A 17,331-nucleotide genomic window follows, 5' to 3' on the forward strand; every position below is an offset into this window, starting at 1 on the left:
CTTTTTACCCTTGGTAAGTCAAGCAAGCCTACAGCTTTAAGGTTTTACACAGCCATATCAAACCCACATGTGACAACCTATTTCAGACATATGGTCCTTAGCAGTACATAGCAGGGATTGATATGGCTGTATGAGATAGGGCTTGGACCAGTACAACAGAGTAACCAAGCAGCTCAGGGTGACCCAAACTACTAAGAATGTATAGGAGGATAAAAGAGACCAAAAAGCCCTCCTACTAAAAAAAGCAAAGCTTGGTGTAATTTTCCTTCTTAAAACAGAAGCAAATCTGCAATAATTCAGCTATAAGTGAACATTTGTGGTTACCCACAATGCACTGCTACTTAATATGCAAATTATCCCTCTTTGCCCTTGGTTTGATATGACAATACTTCTTCTTCTTGCTTGGACCAGCCCCTTCTTCTTGCTTGGACCGGCCCTGGGGGCAGGGCGCTACTTCTTCTTGCATGAAGGTTGAGGCACTTACTCTATTATATACTGTATATAGATGGTCCCTCTGCTGCCCCAACAGACCTCTAAAACCCCAAGGTCACCCCACACCAGGAAGAGACAGAAGAAGCTCCTGTCAGCAGCCTCACAGAAAAAGTAATCTGTATCCTTTACTGATCTCGGCCCTAGACAGATCACAGCAGGAACGCAGTTGGCATCAAAGAGCAGAGAAATGATGATTGGCAGCAGCACAATCAGCACGCTGAACCAGGAAGTAAGTTCTTGTGGTGAACATGAGTACACACGAGTAGCTCTCTGATGCTGGCTGAGCTACTGGCAGAGTATCATGAAAAAGGTGCAGATGACTTCTTCCATGACCATGAGGCGGCTGACAGGAGCTTATTCTGTCTCTCCTGGTGTCGGGTAACCACAGGGATCTAGAGGTCTGTCTGACTGCCGAGTTACTGCTGCCCCACATTTGCGCACCTGAACCACAGCTCCATTCAGTGGCAGCCCACCTGATACAGGCCCCCTGTTTTCACTGGGCCTCAAGCAAGTGCCTTTGTTGCCTTGCCATTAATCTGGCTCTGGTCATGACCCCTGGGATCAGGTGAGTCAGCAACTGGGAGGCTTGATACAAATTTCAAAGTTCTTAAAGAAGCTAAAGTTAATACTGGTGGCAATTAGAATGATAGGATGAGGTAGGTCAAAAGACCAATATCGGACAGGTGGTAGACAAGTCAAAGTTGCAAAGTCACAGGCAAGGATTGGTACAGTTAATTAGCAATGTAAAGTACAGATTCAGACCAAGGTTAATAGCAGGATCAAAGCAGAAGACAAGGTCAAAACTATCCATGCCATCAACAGGCAAATCATAGCACTTTAAAAACTACTACAGCTGGTCAGAACTGTCAGCACTGGCTAGAGGGCAAGATAATTTAAAAATGCTTGTCTGTAGGTGAATTGCTGCCATCTAGTGTGCCTGAGCAGTAGGTTATGCATGCCGGCGTAACCAGAAATTTCATGCCGAAATCTCTTAAATATCTGTGTAAAATGTGTGGAAGGATTTGATCAGCTAGATCCCTTTGTGATTAGATTATGATCTGAGAGGGCTATCTTTTCACCACATAGAGCAGTTTATGGCTAGCATGAGTTTTCTTGTCTTATAAATTATATCTCCACAACGAGTGGAGCTTACAGTACCAACAACAGAGATTTAAAGATCAGATTTTAATTACACTTGTGTTAACAATATGTATATACGTTTGATTATTTGCAGTCATCTTGTACTAAAGTGCACTGTTTTTTAAGCAGTGCTATATTAGTATATTGCAGATATACTCTTTATGTAATATGACTTTGGAGGGAAAAGTATTCTTCTTGCTAGCAAAGTGAAACGTATTGGCTTTTATGCCATGCTTCATTTATATGAATGTTTTAATTACAGTAATTATAAGATGATACTAAAAATGTAAGTACTCCATTTGTTCATTAATATTAAAATGTCTGAATATAATTGTCGTGCAGCTGGGAAGAGAAGTGACTGTAACTGTTTTACTTAGTCTGAATATTTTTCCCTTGCATGTGCACAGTCATATCTAGTAATTTCTGAGAGCAATGTTTTTATTGCTTTCAGAAAACAGTAAACCTTGTGAGCAAAAGGCAATTACAATAGCAACAACAGTTTGCAAGCATGTAAATGATTACATTTAAGTAAATATTATATTATTTTAAAACGGACCTAAACTCTTGCACAGTACCTTTTCAGACAGGATTATAATTTGTTATACCTAGAATTTAAAGCTCACTGCCTTATCTTCTAACCCCCTTGTCTATTCCCCCAGTGTCTCAATCCCACTACCCTCTAGATTGCAAGATCGCAAGGGCAGGGACTTCTCCTTTTTGTTTCCTGTTCCTGTGCAATTTATCAAATAAACATCTATCAGTCCTTTTGAAAGCAATACCGGTATTCCTTCAGTATAGGTGCACCTATATAGATCCAGGTTTTTTCCCATTGAAGGTTGCTATATAGATGAATTTTAATTGTTTTTAATATGTGATGTCGTAGCTTATTAATTGAAATGTCAATAAATTTGTAACTTTGCAGTACCTGGCTCCCTATGACCTTTGCTATATGATATATAATTCTTCAATAGGTGAGACGGTGACTATATTAGGTGGTTGATATCCTGCAATAATTTTCTAAACATCTATCAGTATTGGTGATGTTATTCAAACTTCACTTCAATTTTAGTATGGGTACTTGTGTCACTGGATGTCCTGATTGTGCGGTATGTTGAACTGCTCATGTATCTATGCTCTCCATTGTTGTAATTTTGCCCTTTGTACAGCGCTATGGAATATGTTGGCACCCTATTAATAATCATCATCATCATCATCATCATCACCATCATCATCTCTGTTGGAGTTGTATAAGTTTTAGGTCCAGGGCCGGATTTGTACTCTTTAATGCCCAAGGCCAATGTCACCAGCTGCCCCCCTTCAGTATAGGTAGTGAGATGGCCCCTCCCCCTTCCCTCTAGTATAGGTAGCCTGATGACCCCTTCCCCTCCCCCTCAATTATAGGTAGCCAGATGACTCCCTTAATGCAGGGGGATTAGCCATACTATGCCAAAAAAAAACATATATAAGTAGATAAATACTTGATCTACTTACATAACACAAGGTATTGTACTGTCCACGTTTTGATTTAAGTGAAATGTTATATAGTATATGAAGATAATTCTGTTCCTGGTGGGAACCATGTCTTTTGCCCACAGTTTGAGGCTAAATACTGATGTAATTTCTTCCCTCAACTTTTTATTCTTTTCTCCTCCAATCGCCGAGTCACCTCCGCCTTGCTTGTAAACACAAGTGAGCAGAGGATCATGTTTCAGCTAGGCAGTGAAATAAAGGGAAGAGGAGGAATATATTATAGATAAAAAGAACCCCCAGCATGCAACTGAATGGCAATGGCTATTAAAGGGCCGGTGCTCCTAAGCTATGTCATAACTTTAAACCATAATGTAACGATTGGTGTCAGCACGCAGAGAGAATCTGATTATTAGTGATCTGCAGTATCACCAAGAATGCAGATACAGTATATACCTGTTTATTGATGATCTGCAGAATCCCTGATAATACAGATATATTGCTAACCTCTGGACACCTATATAGTGTGAGTGTTTGGTGCAACAGTAATAACTTTGAGTGAGGACCACCCGAGGAGCAGGTGGTCCTTGGCAGTATGAGAAATACCTCCCTTTGGAAGTGCAGAGATCTTGCAGCAGCCTGAGACATCCAAAGTGGCGGAGTCCCAGGCTGAGTAGCAAGAAGACCCGGTGACTAGTGACCCCTGGAAGATGGGCGTCACAAGCAGGTTTGGAGAATAACACAAATGATAATACAGTTCCCTAGTCTTGGGTGCGAGGTCCGTGGTCTCAGCACCCTGGAACTAGTCTGGAGTATAACACAAATGATAATACAGTTCCCTAGTCTTGGTTGCGAGGTCCGTGGTATCAGCACCCTGGAACTAGTCTGGAGAATAACACAAATGATAATACAGTTCCCTAGTCTTGGGTGTGAAGTCCGTGGTCTCAGCACCCTGGAACTAGTCTGGAGTATAACACAAATGATAATACAGTTCCCTAGTCTTGGGTGCGAGGTCCGTGGTCTCAGCACCCTGGAACTAGTCTGGAGAATAACACAAATGATAATACAGTTCCCTAGTCATGGGTGCGAGGTCCATGGTCTCAGCACCCTGGAACTAGTCTGGAGAATAACACAAATGATAAAACAGTTCCCTAGACTTGGGTGCGAGGTCCATGGTCTCAGCACCCTGGAACTAGTCTGGAGTATAACACAAATATAAACAGAAGTAATCTGGCTCAGTGTGAATTCCCAGGTCCTCCTGGTTCAAACACACTGTAGGATCTGACTATGGTCTAAATGCTTCCACGTAAGTGTTCGCAATGGCAGACAACCAGCAACTGACAAGCAAGCTGTATATATAGTTGCAGGACTCTGCCTCCCCGCCCGAGCCACTCAGCCAATCAGGAGTCCAGCAGGAATCAGCTGATCATCCGGATCAGCTGATACCTCTGCTGCTGGTATAAAGGTCCTGGCTTCTGGCGCGTGCGCGCGTAGCTCTCCATCCATCTGTGTAAACTAACAGACCCAGCCACACCAGACGCATGCTGCCCGTGCAAACCGCCGCGTTGGACGCGGAAACAGCCGCCTTACTGCCAGTACATGTGGCGGCTTTTCCGCGATCTCTCACACATAACAGTAGAAAAAGTTTTCTCACTTAATACACTCAGACCAGTTGCTGTTGAAATTAGATTTTTATGGTGACAGTCCTGCTTTAATCCCTCCCTTTCCCACTTCCCCCTTCAGTACAGCTCATCTTCACACTGCAGCAGCCATCAGTGTCAGCCCTCTAAACGCAGGCACGTTGTGACTTTAATATTGCATTAAACCACAACGTCCCACTGTGAATGTGACCTTAATGAAGAAATGATTTGCTTTATAGGTTATTGAGTCTGGGTCGACTTGAAGTATGTGCAAGTACATTTGAAGAATGTAAATACGTGAAAAAAGCTCTCCACAGTACAGACTTGCAAAATGTTACTGTTTAGAGTTCAAAGAAACATTATGTTTTTGGCTAGAGCCCTTGCACTAGTGTACCCCACACAACTTAGGCTCTGTTTACATCTAAAATCAAAATCACAATTGTGTGTGATTTTTTTTTAGCGCCTCCCAGCGATTGCATGCGCGCTGCGTTTTTTTAAAAGCGCTTTTCTAAAGCGCTTTTGCAAAGCGATTTTTTAATTCACTCCCTGATGCAAGTCAGGATGTGAACTCTTTGACTCGGAAAAGAATAAATACAATGTATTTATTCTTAAAAATGTTAATGCAATCGCCGCATAAAGTGATTTTGTGAGCGTTTAATGCTCTTTCTATGCCTTCCATTAGAGCAAAATCGCTCCACAAATGGCACAGATGAAACGCACTGAACCTACTCATAGAGAATCATAGCACAAGCGTTTTATGGGTGATTTAGAAAATCGCCTGTGCTTGAAAAAAGGCCGAACATGCCCTAGATGTGAACGAGCCCTTAATTATCGCTCCCTCAGAAAGTGGCATCATAACATAAACATTTAAAATTTCTATGGAATTCTGGTGAACTATACTTCTTTGTCACCATTAAAGAACAACTATTGCATAAAAATACATTAAAATTTGAAATATATACATGTAAGTGTAGATTTCTCCCAGAGTAAAATGCAGTGTAAATTACTCTTTTCCTATGTCACTGTCACTTACAGTAGGCAGTAAAAATATGACAGATCTCCAGGTTCAGTTCTACCAGTCCATCTCCTCATGGGGGATTCTCACTTATTTCTTTATGTATAAAAGCCCTTAGTGAACTGCAGTCCAACTTCCAAAATACCGTGCAAATGACCGAGGATCCCCTATGAAAAGATAGTCCAATGATATATATATATATATATATATATAATGATATATATATATATATATATATATATATATATATATATATATATATATAATTATTTTTCCAACCACTTACCCTCCCCTGGGATGAGTATCTATGTCCCTGCACTTGAGCTCTCTGAGGCGTAGATACTCATCCCTCTCTTTTTACGATTGGAGCGCACGAGCATGCAGTATCACACAAGTGAGCATAGATTGGTAAATGGGAACATATGTTCCCAAAGCCAATCTAAGTATCTAATGTAGAATGATTACTGTTGCAACATTCCATTCTACATGAACTAGACTGTCATTGCCTTCTGGCTGGAATGCAGACCGGAAAAGGTATGTTGACATCTAGTGGCCTATTGCTGTAGCAAGCCTTTTAACCCTTTCTACCCCTCCCTTCCCCCATATATAATGCTGATAGGTGTCAGGATAGGGACAGCCCCAGGACCGCCTAATGCTGAAAGGCGTCAAGTCCTGGGGCGGGGTTTTGCATACGATCACGCGCGCTGACGCGTGCGCATACCCGCTTGAATGATGGAGCTCCACTTCGTCAACAATCTCCCTGCTGCTACTAGACTGTTAGACGGTGAAACCACCATCTATTTACATTGTACAGCACTGAGATCTACTGCAGGTCTGTACTGGGGACGGCCATGTCATTCGGCTTTCCCCTAGAGAGCACATTTGGGGGGAAGGCGCCCTGGTATGTATAAAACTTTAAAAAAAAAGTTAAAATAGAAAGAATTGAGGTGGCTTTCCTCGACAACGAGAAGTTGGTAAATACAAAGGATATTTATTGAGCACAGGCAATGCGCTTTGCGGGTCCGAGCCCGCCTCCCCAGGCCAATAAAAGTGCCAATTAGATCAAAGCCTCTGACATAGGGAGCCTCACGATGTCAGAGACTTTGATCTAATTGGCACTTTTATTGGCCTGGGGAGGCGGGTTCAGACCCGCGAAACGTGTTGACTGTGCACAATAAATATCCTTTGTATTTACAAAGTTCTTGTTGTTGAGGTAAGCCACCTCAATACTTTCTATTTTAATTTTTATTTTTAAAAAGTTGTATACATATCAGAGCGCCTCTTCCCCCAAATGTGCTTAGTATACTCCACAACAAATCTTGTTGGAGGGGTCGAGGCAGACTTCTAGTGGTCTTGACCCCGCTAGTCGTCTGTCACTGTTTTCAAGGAGAGCAACTGCATCCAGGTCCAGTTGGTCCAACCTTAGTGGAGTCGGGTTCATTGTCTTCACCTGCTTCTTGTGGTTGGTTGCTTGCTCCCCTTGCAAACTGCTTTTGTGAGTAGAAAATCTATTTACGTATCATTTTAACCCCGCATCTCTACATATTGCACTACATATTGCACTACATATTGCACTACTGGGCTCCCGTTTGTGTCTCCTGTATTTTTCTCTAGGGTGTCGACACACGTCTACTATTTCAAGTCCCCTAGGGAGGCTCCAATAGCAATTCCCTCTCATAGGCTGATGCCTATGAGAAGGGATCGCCCTGATTGGGTGATAGGGGGAGGGAGGGGAATAATAAAAATACATTTAAAAAAATGTATACATTTATATAAAAAACACTATTAAATCAGTAAAAAAAACAGCCTGCAGCAGCAATCAGAGCCCACCAACAGAAATATCTATTGGTGGGCAGAAAAGGGGGGGGGGGATTCATTTGTGTGCTCAATTGTATGGCTCTGTAGCGAGCTATTAAAGCTGCAGAGCACTCATTTGTTAAAAAATAGCCTGGTTACTGGGGGGGGGGGGGGGGTGTAAGCCTGTGGTCCTTAAGTGGTTAAAGTAGAAAAAAAAGAGATTACAGTTTTGAAAAAGAAAATTGTGACAGTGGCTCTTCAAAATGATTTTTCTCCTGAGCTTTGTCAGAACAAAGGTTTTTCATATTTTAGCCATAAATTATCTTTTAAGTTAGGTGGTTAGGTGTTAAGATGAAAAATTATTCTGACTTTTGCATTGCAATTTGGCAAATTTGGAATTTGCTGAATCCCGTCACAAAGATTCATAAAGTTATGCAAAGTTTTGTTAATGTAATGCATACTTTTTTTTGCATAAATGCCAACAAAGTCTACTGAACATGCTTGTGAGACAGAAAAGTGAAAACTCTAAGCAAAAAAGTGAAAATTCCAAATGACCTTGTAACCCATTGTGAAAACAGGATTTTTCTGCAGGCAAAGAGCTGTACATGTTGGTTATGTCTGAGATTGTTTTTGTGAAAAAAAAATGCTTATATATTTGATTTGGTTTACATTTTTTTAATGTAGGATGCTATGTGGCACTGGAATGAGAAGCAGTGATGCTTGCCTGGGACTCAGTGACATATGAAGAATGCAGTATGGATACATTTAATGTGAACCCAGTGACCTGGCAATAGCCCCCATGACCCGCCTCCTACTTAAGAGTAATGCTGGGAGGGGTGTAATATTTACCTGCTCCAGGGCTATGAGTCTCCTCCATGCTTCCTAGAAGCTGAACGCTCTTTGTTGCCATTCTCCTACTCCAGATCACGTGACAGATGCAAGTCACGTGATTGTACTGTATGAAAGAAAAGTCTTCCTTTCTTTTATCTGTACAAGCAAACAGGTTTGCCTTGGTAAAAGCCAATGGAAGTAATCAAGTAATCAAGAGTGTTTAAGCCAAATGTTTGGGGTGGTTGACCACACCTGCTTTGCAAATCCATATATAATACTGCAGAGCTGACACTTTGTAACAAATAGTGGGGCAGCTGCGGCGAACAGCACAGTCACCGCAGCTGCCTCCGTCTCCCTGCCTGTCACCCGTGCCTCGGGCGTCTAGCACGCCGAGGATGGGTTTGTCTGCCGCTCATAGGGTCGCATTGACGCGTGCGCGCACGCACCGTCACGACCTTTATGCGGCAAAGAGACGTCTTAGCTGACCTGCGGGTCGGCTGACGTCACATCAAGCGCCCGCCACCGCTGATTGGCCGGGCGCAGGGGGGGGGGGGGGGAGTGCCTCAGGCTCTTAAGCCCGGAGGATTCAGTTAGACCTTGTCTGCTGTTGCGATCACTTCGTGTTAGCGCTCAGACCTTAATTAGATCAGGTGTGCTTTGATCTGGGAGGAAACCAGGGATTTCACACAGTAATAGGATTGTTCTTTATACTGTTTATTATACTGTTTATTATCTGTGTATGACTTTGGCTGGTTCTGACTATTTTTACTCTCACTGATTCTGTACCTCTGCCCATCTGATCTTGTTGCCGACTTTGCCTGAATATCGTTCTGCCTCAGTCTTCTTATTCTGTACCTTTGTCCATCTGATCTTGTTGCCGACTCTGCCTGAATATCGTTCTGCCTCTGCCTTCTGTATTTGTACCTTATCTGTCTGTCTGTTGCCGAATCGATTAGTCTGACCTCTATACTCTCACCAGGGAGCCCTTGTCTCTGGTGAGGGGCTCCGTACTGTTAGTACCCACCAGCTCCTCTGGTGAGGTGTTGTTAAACCTATCAGTACTTACTGTTTGCACCAATCACTACACTCAGTGCAAAAAAGTGTGACTAAGGTCACGTTAATTCCTTTGTGTTGCTATATTTGGATTATTGGTGATACTGCAGATCACCAAATAATCAGAACTCTGCATTTGCTGACACCAATCGTTACACACTTCCTCCGTTTTCATATACTTTATTCATGCAGACACTAAAGGTGGCCATACATGGTACAATTTTTTTCATCTAATCTTACCAATTCTATGTAGTATAAGAGAACTGCCTAAATTATCCTTTCAGTATATTTACTTAATTTACCCTTACCATAGAAATGGTAAGATTGTATGAAAAAATTGTACCATGTATGGCCACCATAAGAGTAGGTGCACACTTGTTTTAAAAACGTATCCGTGGCTCTGTTTTTTGGCACGGATCAAAAATGGAGCCACGGATACCAATGTTAAAAATAGCAATTCACTCAAACAACCCCCCCTAAAAAAAAATGGATCCATCTGCTATCCGGGGAAACCGTGTTTAAAAACTGAATGGACGGTCCGGACTTGTCGGGACTTAATGGACCCCAGACGGAGCCCAGATACACAGAAGAATAGTGGCAGGCAATGCAAAACTGGATCTCCCTCTACACCGACACAGAAATCAGCATAGGTGTCCCCAGGTATAGGATGGAGGGGAAGCAGTCAGGATGGGGGGCAGCGGGCACAGCGGTGGGGAGGAGGGTCTGCCCCCCTCACCTGATTCCCTGTCCCCGCTCCCCCTTCAGCTATTTGCGCAAATGTTAATGTATGCAGCGAGCGGGGAAGCTTACCTTCTTTCCTTCCTCTGCTAGACGCATGACTTCCTGCAATGCCACCTACTGAAGTATAGAGGGCGGCATTTCAGGAAGTCAAGCGGCAAGTGGTGGAATGCAAGGAAAGAAAGGTAAACTTCCCCGCTCGCTGCATACATTTAACATTTGCGCAAATAGCTGGAGGGAGAGTGGGGACGGGGGGACCCAGGTGCGGAAGGTTAACGGTAACGTTACGGAACCAGTATAGCTTCCAAGTATTAGGCTACTTTCACACTAGGGAATTGCATTGCATGCCCTGGAAAAACAGGATTGCAGCAGAGGGAAAAAAAGTTGCATTGCAGGTTGTGCATGTAGTGGGACACATACAGTAAAGTAGATTGTACACAGAAAGAATAATTTACCACTAGTGTTAATGTGTACGTTATGCATTACCACACTGCATGCACTGCATTATGCCAATGGATCCATTACACTGCATTTCTAATGCACTGATATAAACAGTACCATTACAATATAATTGCATCACATTAGCAATGAGACTATATTGCCCGATGAAACAAATAATAAAAATGGTTTACATGGACAATCTAGGTTAGTGCATTTATAGTATAGATGAGTATGTTGTTTTTTCAAAAAATGGTTGGAAATTTTCATATTCATCAGTGGTTGATAAATGCATTCTTTAGTTAGGAAAACAAGTCATTCTCTTCTCATTAGCGCTGATAAGAATCTTTGTATTTCAAAGAAGTCAGTCATAAAAGTGAAATTGGCCACCTTGATGATAATATAGGTCCTACTCCTAACGGACAGATGTAGAGTATATCCTTTATTATAAACAGTGTTATACACAACCATTTGCATATATAAAACAGTGGAGTATATTTATTAAAACTGAGATGCAATGACAGAAAGAGTTTTGCCCAAACAAGCTTTCTGTCTATGGTATTTGCATAAATTCAGATTTTTATTCTTTGCTGACATAGCTCAGAATTCAAAAAGCAAACCCCTGGTCATTTCTTGTCAGGAGAAATGACTGCAATGTTCAGAAAGATTTATATTTACAGCATGAATATTTACACACAAGTATTAAAAAAGAAAAGAAAAGAAAAGAACAGTCTGATATAGGGAAAGTAATTTATCAGCAGTCATTTTTCTAAAAGCTGATTTTACCATGAGCACTATCAGTGAGAGAAAGAATAAGAAGTATTGGTAATGACAAACAGTATGATTTATTGATGAAATTTATGTCTCTCTGCATCATTTTTAATATGTAATGGGATCATATGGATAATGTTTCACCTGTAAGAATCATACTGTGTTTGATATAATTATCTTAAACAGTCTCTGTCACTGCAATAAAATGACAGCTAAAATGTACATTAAAGCTGGGTAGTTTGCCAAGTGTGCAGAAATTTACTGGCACAGCTAGAATTTTTAAAATCTGGTCACTGGCCAGGAAAGGTTTGCCTGAGGTTAGCAAATTAGCCCATTTAAAGCTTTAAATCATAGCTGCTAGAAGGAAGAAAAGCCTTGTCTTTTCTGATTGATTGCAGTACTTTGGCAGTAACTAATCAGAATAGACATAGAGAAAAGTGAGGAATGCCATCTGAGGTGCAAGGACCTATGTAAATCATGGATAAATAAAGATCTATGGATTTTCTGTGCAGTGAAATAGAGTGAAGACATGGGAACAAAATTGTGCACTGATTCTGCTTATTTCCATGGAATGAAACAGATAGAGATAGATAGAAAGATAGATAGATTGATAGATAGATAGATAGATAGATAGATAGACTTAAGTCAAACTTAAAGTAAATGGGAACCCGTTAAATGAACAGAAAGCCAGATACTTACCTAAGGAGAGGGAAGTCTCAGGGTCCTAATGAGCCTTCCCTCTCCTGTCCCGGTGCCCGTTCCAGCCCTGGCTCCCCCGTAGCAGTATTTGACTAAATTGGTCAAATACTGCTATTTCCACCGCCGAATGGGGGCTTCAGCAGTCTTCGGGAGCCCAAGGGCTCCGTAAGATGGGCTGCTCCATACTGAGCACGTGCGAGCGCCCTCTCTCACTTGCTCGTGATTTAAACGGGGGAGCTGCCATCTGAACGAGAGCACCGGGAGAGGAGAGGGATGACTATTCGGATGCTGCAGGCTGGAAAATGAGTTAGAATGCAACCCTGAGCCAGGCTTGGGGTTACTGCTCTGAGCTGCGGATTTCTGGCCCGAGCCTGGCTCAGTGTTACCAACAGGGGATTAAATGACTGTGGAGGAATGTTGGCCAACTCAATTGCAGGCTTGGACTGACCCACCAAAGTACAGATAATTTGCTTGGGAGGCCCCGCCTCCACATCTCCAGTGGGCCCCACCTCCACTCCTGGTGTGCACAAATCCCATCCTGCAGCACAAAGATTCTCCTCTCAGCGTTTGGATCAGTCACGCTGAGAGGCTGCTGCAGGCTCAGGCTGGGCTGTCTTATGGTAGCTCACCCCCCCCCCCCCCCCCCCTGTGATGCTGGGCTGGGGCGGCAAAGTTCAAAGGCTCCAGCCCAGCGTTATGATCAAATGAAGCAGTCAGTGTGTAGCTGCTCAGCCAAGGAGGAGAGAGGTGAGAAGCAGACGACCCCGTACTTCCCAGGCATGCCAGGAGAGAAGGGATGGTGAGAGGCTTCAGCTCCTAGAGAGAAACAGAGCAGTGGTAAAAGCTGTGTCCCACTGTGATCTTATCACAGACTGAGCCATGGGGACATCCCACACTGCTCATCCTGCTGTATGATGGTTATCTTGTGCTGCTGCCTGACACTCTGTCCTGCCCTACTAATACTGAAGAATTCAATGTGATCAACAGCAATATGTAGGGTACACAGGGCAGGAGGTGCTGCAGCAGCCAGTGGACACTGTTCACAATCAAGACAGCAAAGCTGTTTGTGACAGAACAAGCACTGTATGAGATGGCAGTCTATTAACTTGTCCTGATCTGTGGCTGCCTGTTTGCTGTGTCTCATTCCCTATTCATTCATGTCCCTTTCTCCCTCTTTGGAAACTTCTTTTTTACTTCATCTTTAACCTGCTCTTCCCTGGATGTGCCTGATTTCTGCAAGTACTTAGGCCCCGTTCACATCAGCAAACGCAAGAGGTAAGCATTTTTGTCTGTTTCTTTTCTATATAAATCGGTCTCAAAATGACCAATTTTCTTCCTCACCTCTACATCTAAAAATGTATAGAGTCGGCATGGTAGTCCATTTTAAGTTTAATGGTCTCATGTTTGTCGTTAATTGCATCGAAAAACTGACACAGTTCCTCCTCAGTACCTGACCAACCGAAAAATAGATTGTCAATAAACCTGCAGTACCCCCGGATACCCACTGGGGCCTCAGCACCCAAAAAATGCGTTCTCTCAAAATTAGACATGACGATATTAGCCACTGTGGGGGCATACGGGGCCCCCATGGGTACACTGAGGGTCTGCAGGTAAAAATCATCCCCAAACCTAAAATAGGCGTGGGAGAGGCTGAACTCTAACAATGACATAATGAACAAGAGAGATATTAAGACAAGGTTGAACGAGCATAGGAGCAATATACAGAACCCCAATAAACCTAAACCTAGGAGTGTGTAGGAAGATAGCAATCGGGAATCACCTTTAGCCAGACATTTCAAAGAATTCAACCATAGTGTGACTCAGTTTAGATGGCTGGTCTTGGAGGTGGTACAATTCTCTGAGGGTATGGACCGTAGAACCATTTTACTTAGACGAGAGGCCTGGTGGATAGAGAAGCTGGGGACACAGTCACCATATGGCCTGAATGAAGACTTCAGTCTCAGATGTTTTCTATAGACAGGGCCGGCCTTAGGTTTCACACTACCCTGAGCGAAACCTGATTTTTGTGCCATCCATCCTCTTCCCGCGTGCGTGCACACACATGCACGCACACACATAGAGGTCCATATGCAATTCACCTTTTCTCCTGAGATATCTCCTAGGACAGTGGTTCCCAACCTTTTTGACATTGTGACACAAATGCTCAGATCTCCGTGACAGGTCACATTCTATTATAGAAAAAATACAATTCATAACCACGAATGGATGGAAAGAGTGCACTATCCTGAATATACTTAAAAATGAAGGCTAGAACCTTTCAGGAATATTCATAAAAACAATCAGTGGGACAGTTAGCCGTCCCCCTCCATTTGGAATGATAGCACAGCACCGACAATTTGCAGCACACGTTATAGCCGCAGTACGCCCCCCCCCCCCCAAAAAAAAAATGCCAGGTATCTCATGCGTAGGTGCCCTCAATATAGGTTGCCAAGCATAGGTGCCCTCAATATAGGAAGTCAGTTGAAGGTCTCCATCCCCCCCATAGGTAGCCAGGCGTAGGTGCCCCCAGTATAGGTAGCCAGATGTTGGTGCCCTCAGTAAAGGTAGCCAGCTATAGGTGTCCCCAGTATAGGAATTAGGTGTAGGTGCCCTTAGTATAGGCAACCAGCTATAGGCGCCCCCTTGGAAGCTGGCGCCCTGAGCGACCGCTCCGGTCGCACAGGTCAAAGGCCGGCTATGTCTATAGATGTTTTCTATTAATGTTAGTGTTGCTCTCTAGCCCTTGAAGGGTTAATGTATGCATAAGATTGAGCCCGCCCCCCAATTTATTGGATGTGGTGTGTTAATTTGAGTTTATATATTGCACAATGGTTTGACCAGATGATTTAAGCACTTGAGAAAGGGCCTCTGCCCGAAACGTGCTTTCTGTGTGCTATATCACCGCTCATGTACGCAATAAAAACCCGTTGAATCATCACAGGGGGGTCGAGTCCTATGTGGATGGTGTGATTGAGCTAGACATCTGTCCTCAGGAGCTAACAATCTAATCCTACCATAGCTATATTCGAATGTCCTACCATATTATTATTATTATTATTATTTTTATTATTATGTATTTATATAGCACTGACATCTCCTGCAGCACTTTACAGAGTACACAGTCATGTCACTGACTATCCGCAGAGGAGCTCACAATCTAATCCTACTATAGCCATAGTCTAATGTCCTACCATATTATTATTATTATGTATTTATATAGCACTGACATTATCTGCAGCACTTTACAGAGTACATAGTCATGTCATTGACTGTCCTCAGAGGAGCTCACAATCTAATCTCTATCATAGTCATAGTCTAATGTCCTACCATATTATTATTATTATTATGTATTTATATAGCACTGACATCTTCTGCAGCACTGTACAGAGTACATAGTCATGTCACTGACTGTCCTCGGAGGAGCTCACAATCTAATCCTACCATAGTCATAGTCTAATGTCCTACCATATTATTACTATGTATTTATATAGCACTGACATCTTCTGCAGTACTTTACAGAGTACACAGTCATGTCACTGACTGTCCTCAGAGGAGCTCACAATCTAATCCTAATCTAATCCTAATCTTATGTCCTACCTTATTATTATTATTATGTATTTTATATAGCACTGCCATCTTCTGCAACACATTACAGAGTACATAGTCATGTCACTGACTGTCCTCAGAGAAGCTCACAGTATAATCCTACCATAGTCCTAGTGTAATGTCCTACCATATTATTATTATTATTATTATGTATTTATATAGCACTGACATCTTCTGAAGCACTGTATAGAGTACATAGTCATGTCACTGACTGTCCTCGGAGAAGCTCACAATCTAATCCTACCATCGTCATAGTCTAATGTCCTACCATATTATTATTATGCATTTATATAGCACTGACATCTTCTGCAGCAGTGTACAGAGTACATAGTCATGTCACTGACTGTCCTCAGAGGAGCTCAGAATCTAATCAAAATCGTGTACGGTAACTATTACATTACTTTATATTAAAGGAAGGGAACCCTATGCAAAGTTTTGCTGGGCAGCAGGGTCTCTGAATTACAATGCTGCTAAGATCATGTACATTTAGCCCTGTCCATGATACATCATGACCACGCCCACCTTCTGATGCATGGTCATGCTCCCCTTTTTTTCCCCACCACAATCATGGGATGTGTGGGCTCCAGTTTGAAATTTCTCTGGTGGGCCCCAGTCTGACCCTGCTCTTTTGTATAATTGTTTTAATTCAGTTATTTAAAAAAAAAATAACACTTCATTGTTAAATGGAAACAATAGCATGTGTGATCAATTTCCAAAATCTCTAGTAATACCCCCCCCCCCCCCCACACACACACACACACAACACACACACCTTTTAAACAATAACGATAAATCAATTGACCAGCATTGCTCATATAACCACACTGCCTAGCTATCCATCTGTCCCTGTACACTCTACTATCTATAATAAGTCACTACATACACATTAGCTGTGGCAGAACAATTATATTCAGTTAGGTGTTCATGGCCAATATGTAATAAATACAGAACAAATTCAATCAAGGGTCTCCCGACTCCCAACAGTGGTTTGTAGTACAGATGACCCTCATGTGCGTAGTGTGGTATCAGCCTTTTTTCTGTCAGGGTCTGACCGTCTGAAAACTTTAGCGTGACCATGTGACTCTTGCAACAGATACCAGCACATTACACACACAACAAGACCCTAATCACATGGGACACTCATTCAGAGAATTGGGAATGTGACCCCACATAAGGTATCTCTGCAAAATATAATTCCTTCATCCTGCCTTTATGCTTGGGATTTGCTTCTGCATGTGCAAAACTGACATTTGTGCAAATCACATGGGACACTGTTGCCAATAGACATCTTTGACGTGTATCATATGTGATTCCATTGTTTGAATTCAGCTATTTTCTAGGTTTCTTTTGCATTAACCACCTTTTTCACTGCTGAATCTATAAGTATGAATGAGACACATCAAGAATTATAGTTCTAATTTGTTTTTACGAGTATTAGAGAGGTACTGTATGGGAACATAAAATTACAAGACTTGGGGCTTGATTCACAAAAGAGTGCTAACTGTTAGCAAGGGCGTCTTCGCGCGAATTGTCGCATTGCGCGCGATCGCAAATTTTCTCGTGAAACGCTAATGGTTTTGCGTGCAAACGCGAATTTTCCCACGAAATCGATATGGTTTTCGCGCAAAAATCCGCGTTTGCACA

This window comes from Hyperolius riggenbachi, chromosome 5 (assembly GCF_040937935.1).
Source record: "Hyperolius riggenbachi isolate aHypRig1 chromosome 5, aHypRig1.pri, whole genome shotgun sequence".
Taxonomy (NCBI): domain Eukaryota; kingdom Metazoa; phylum Chordata; class Amphibia; order Anura; family Hyperoliidae; genus Hyperolius; species Hyperolius riggenbachi.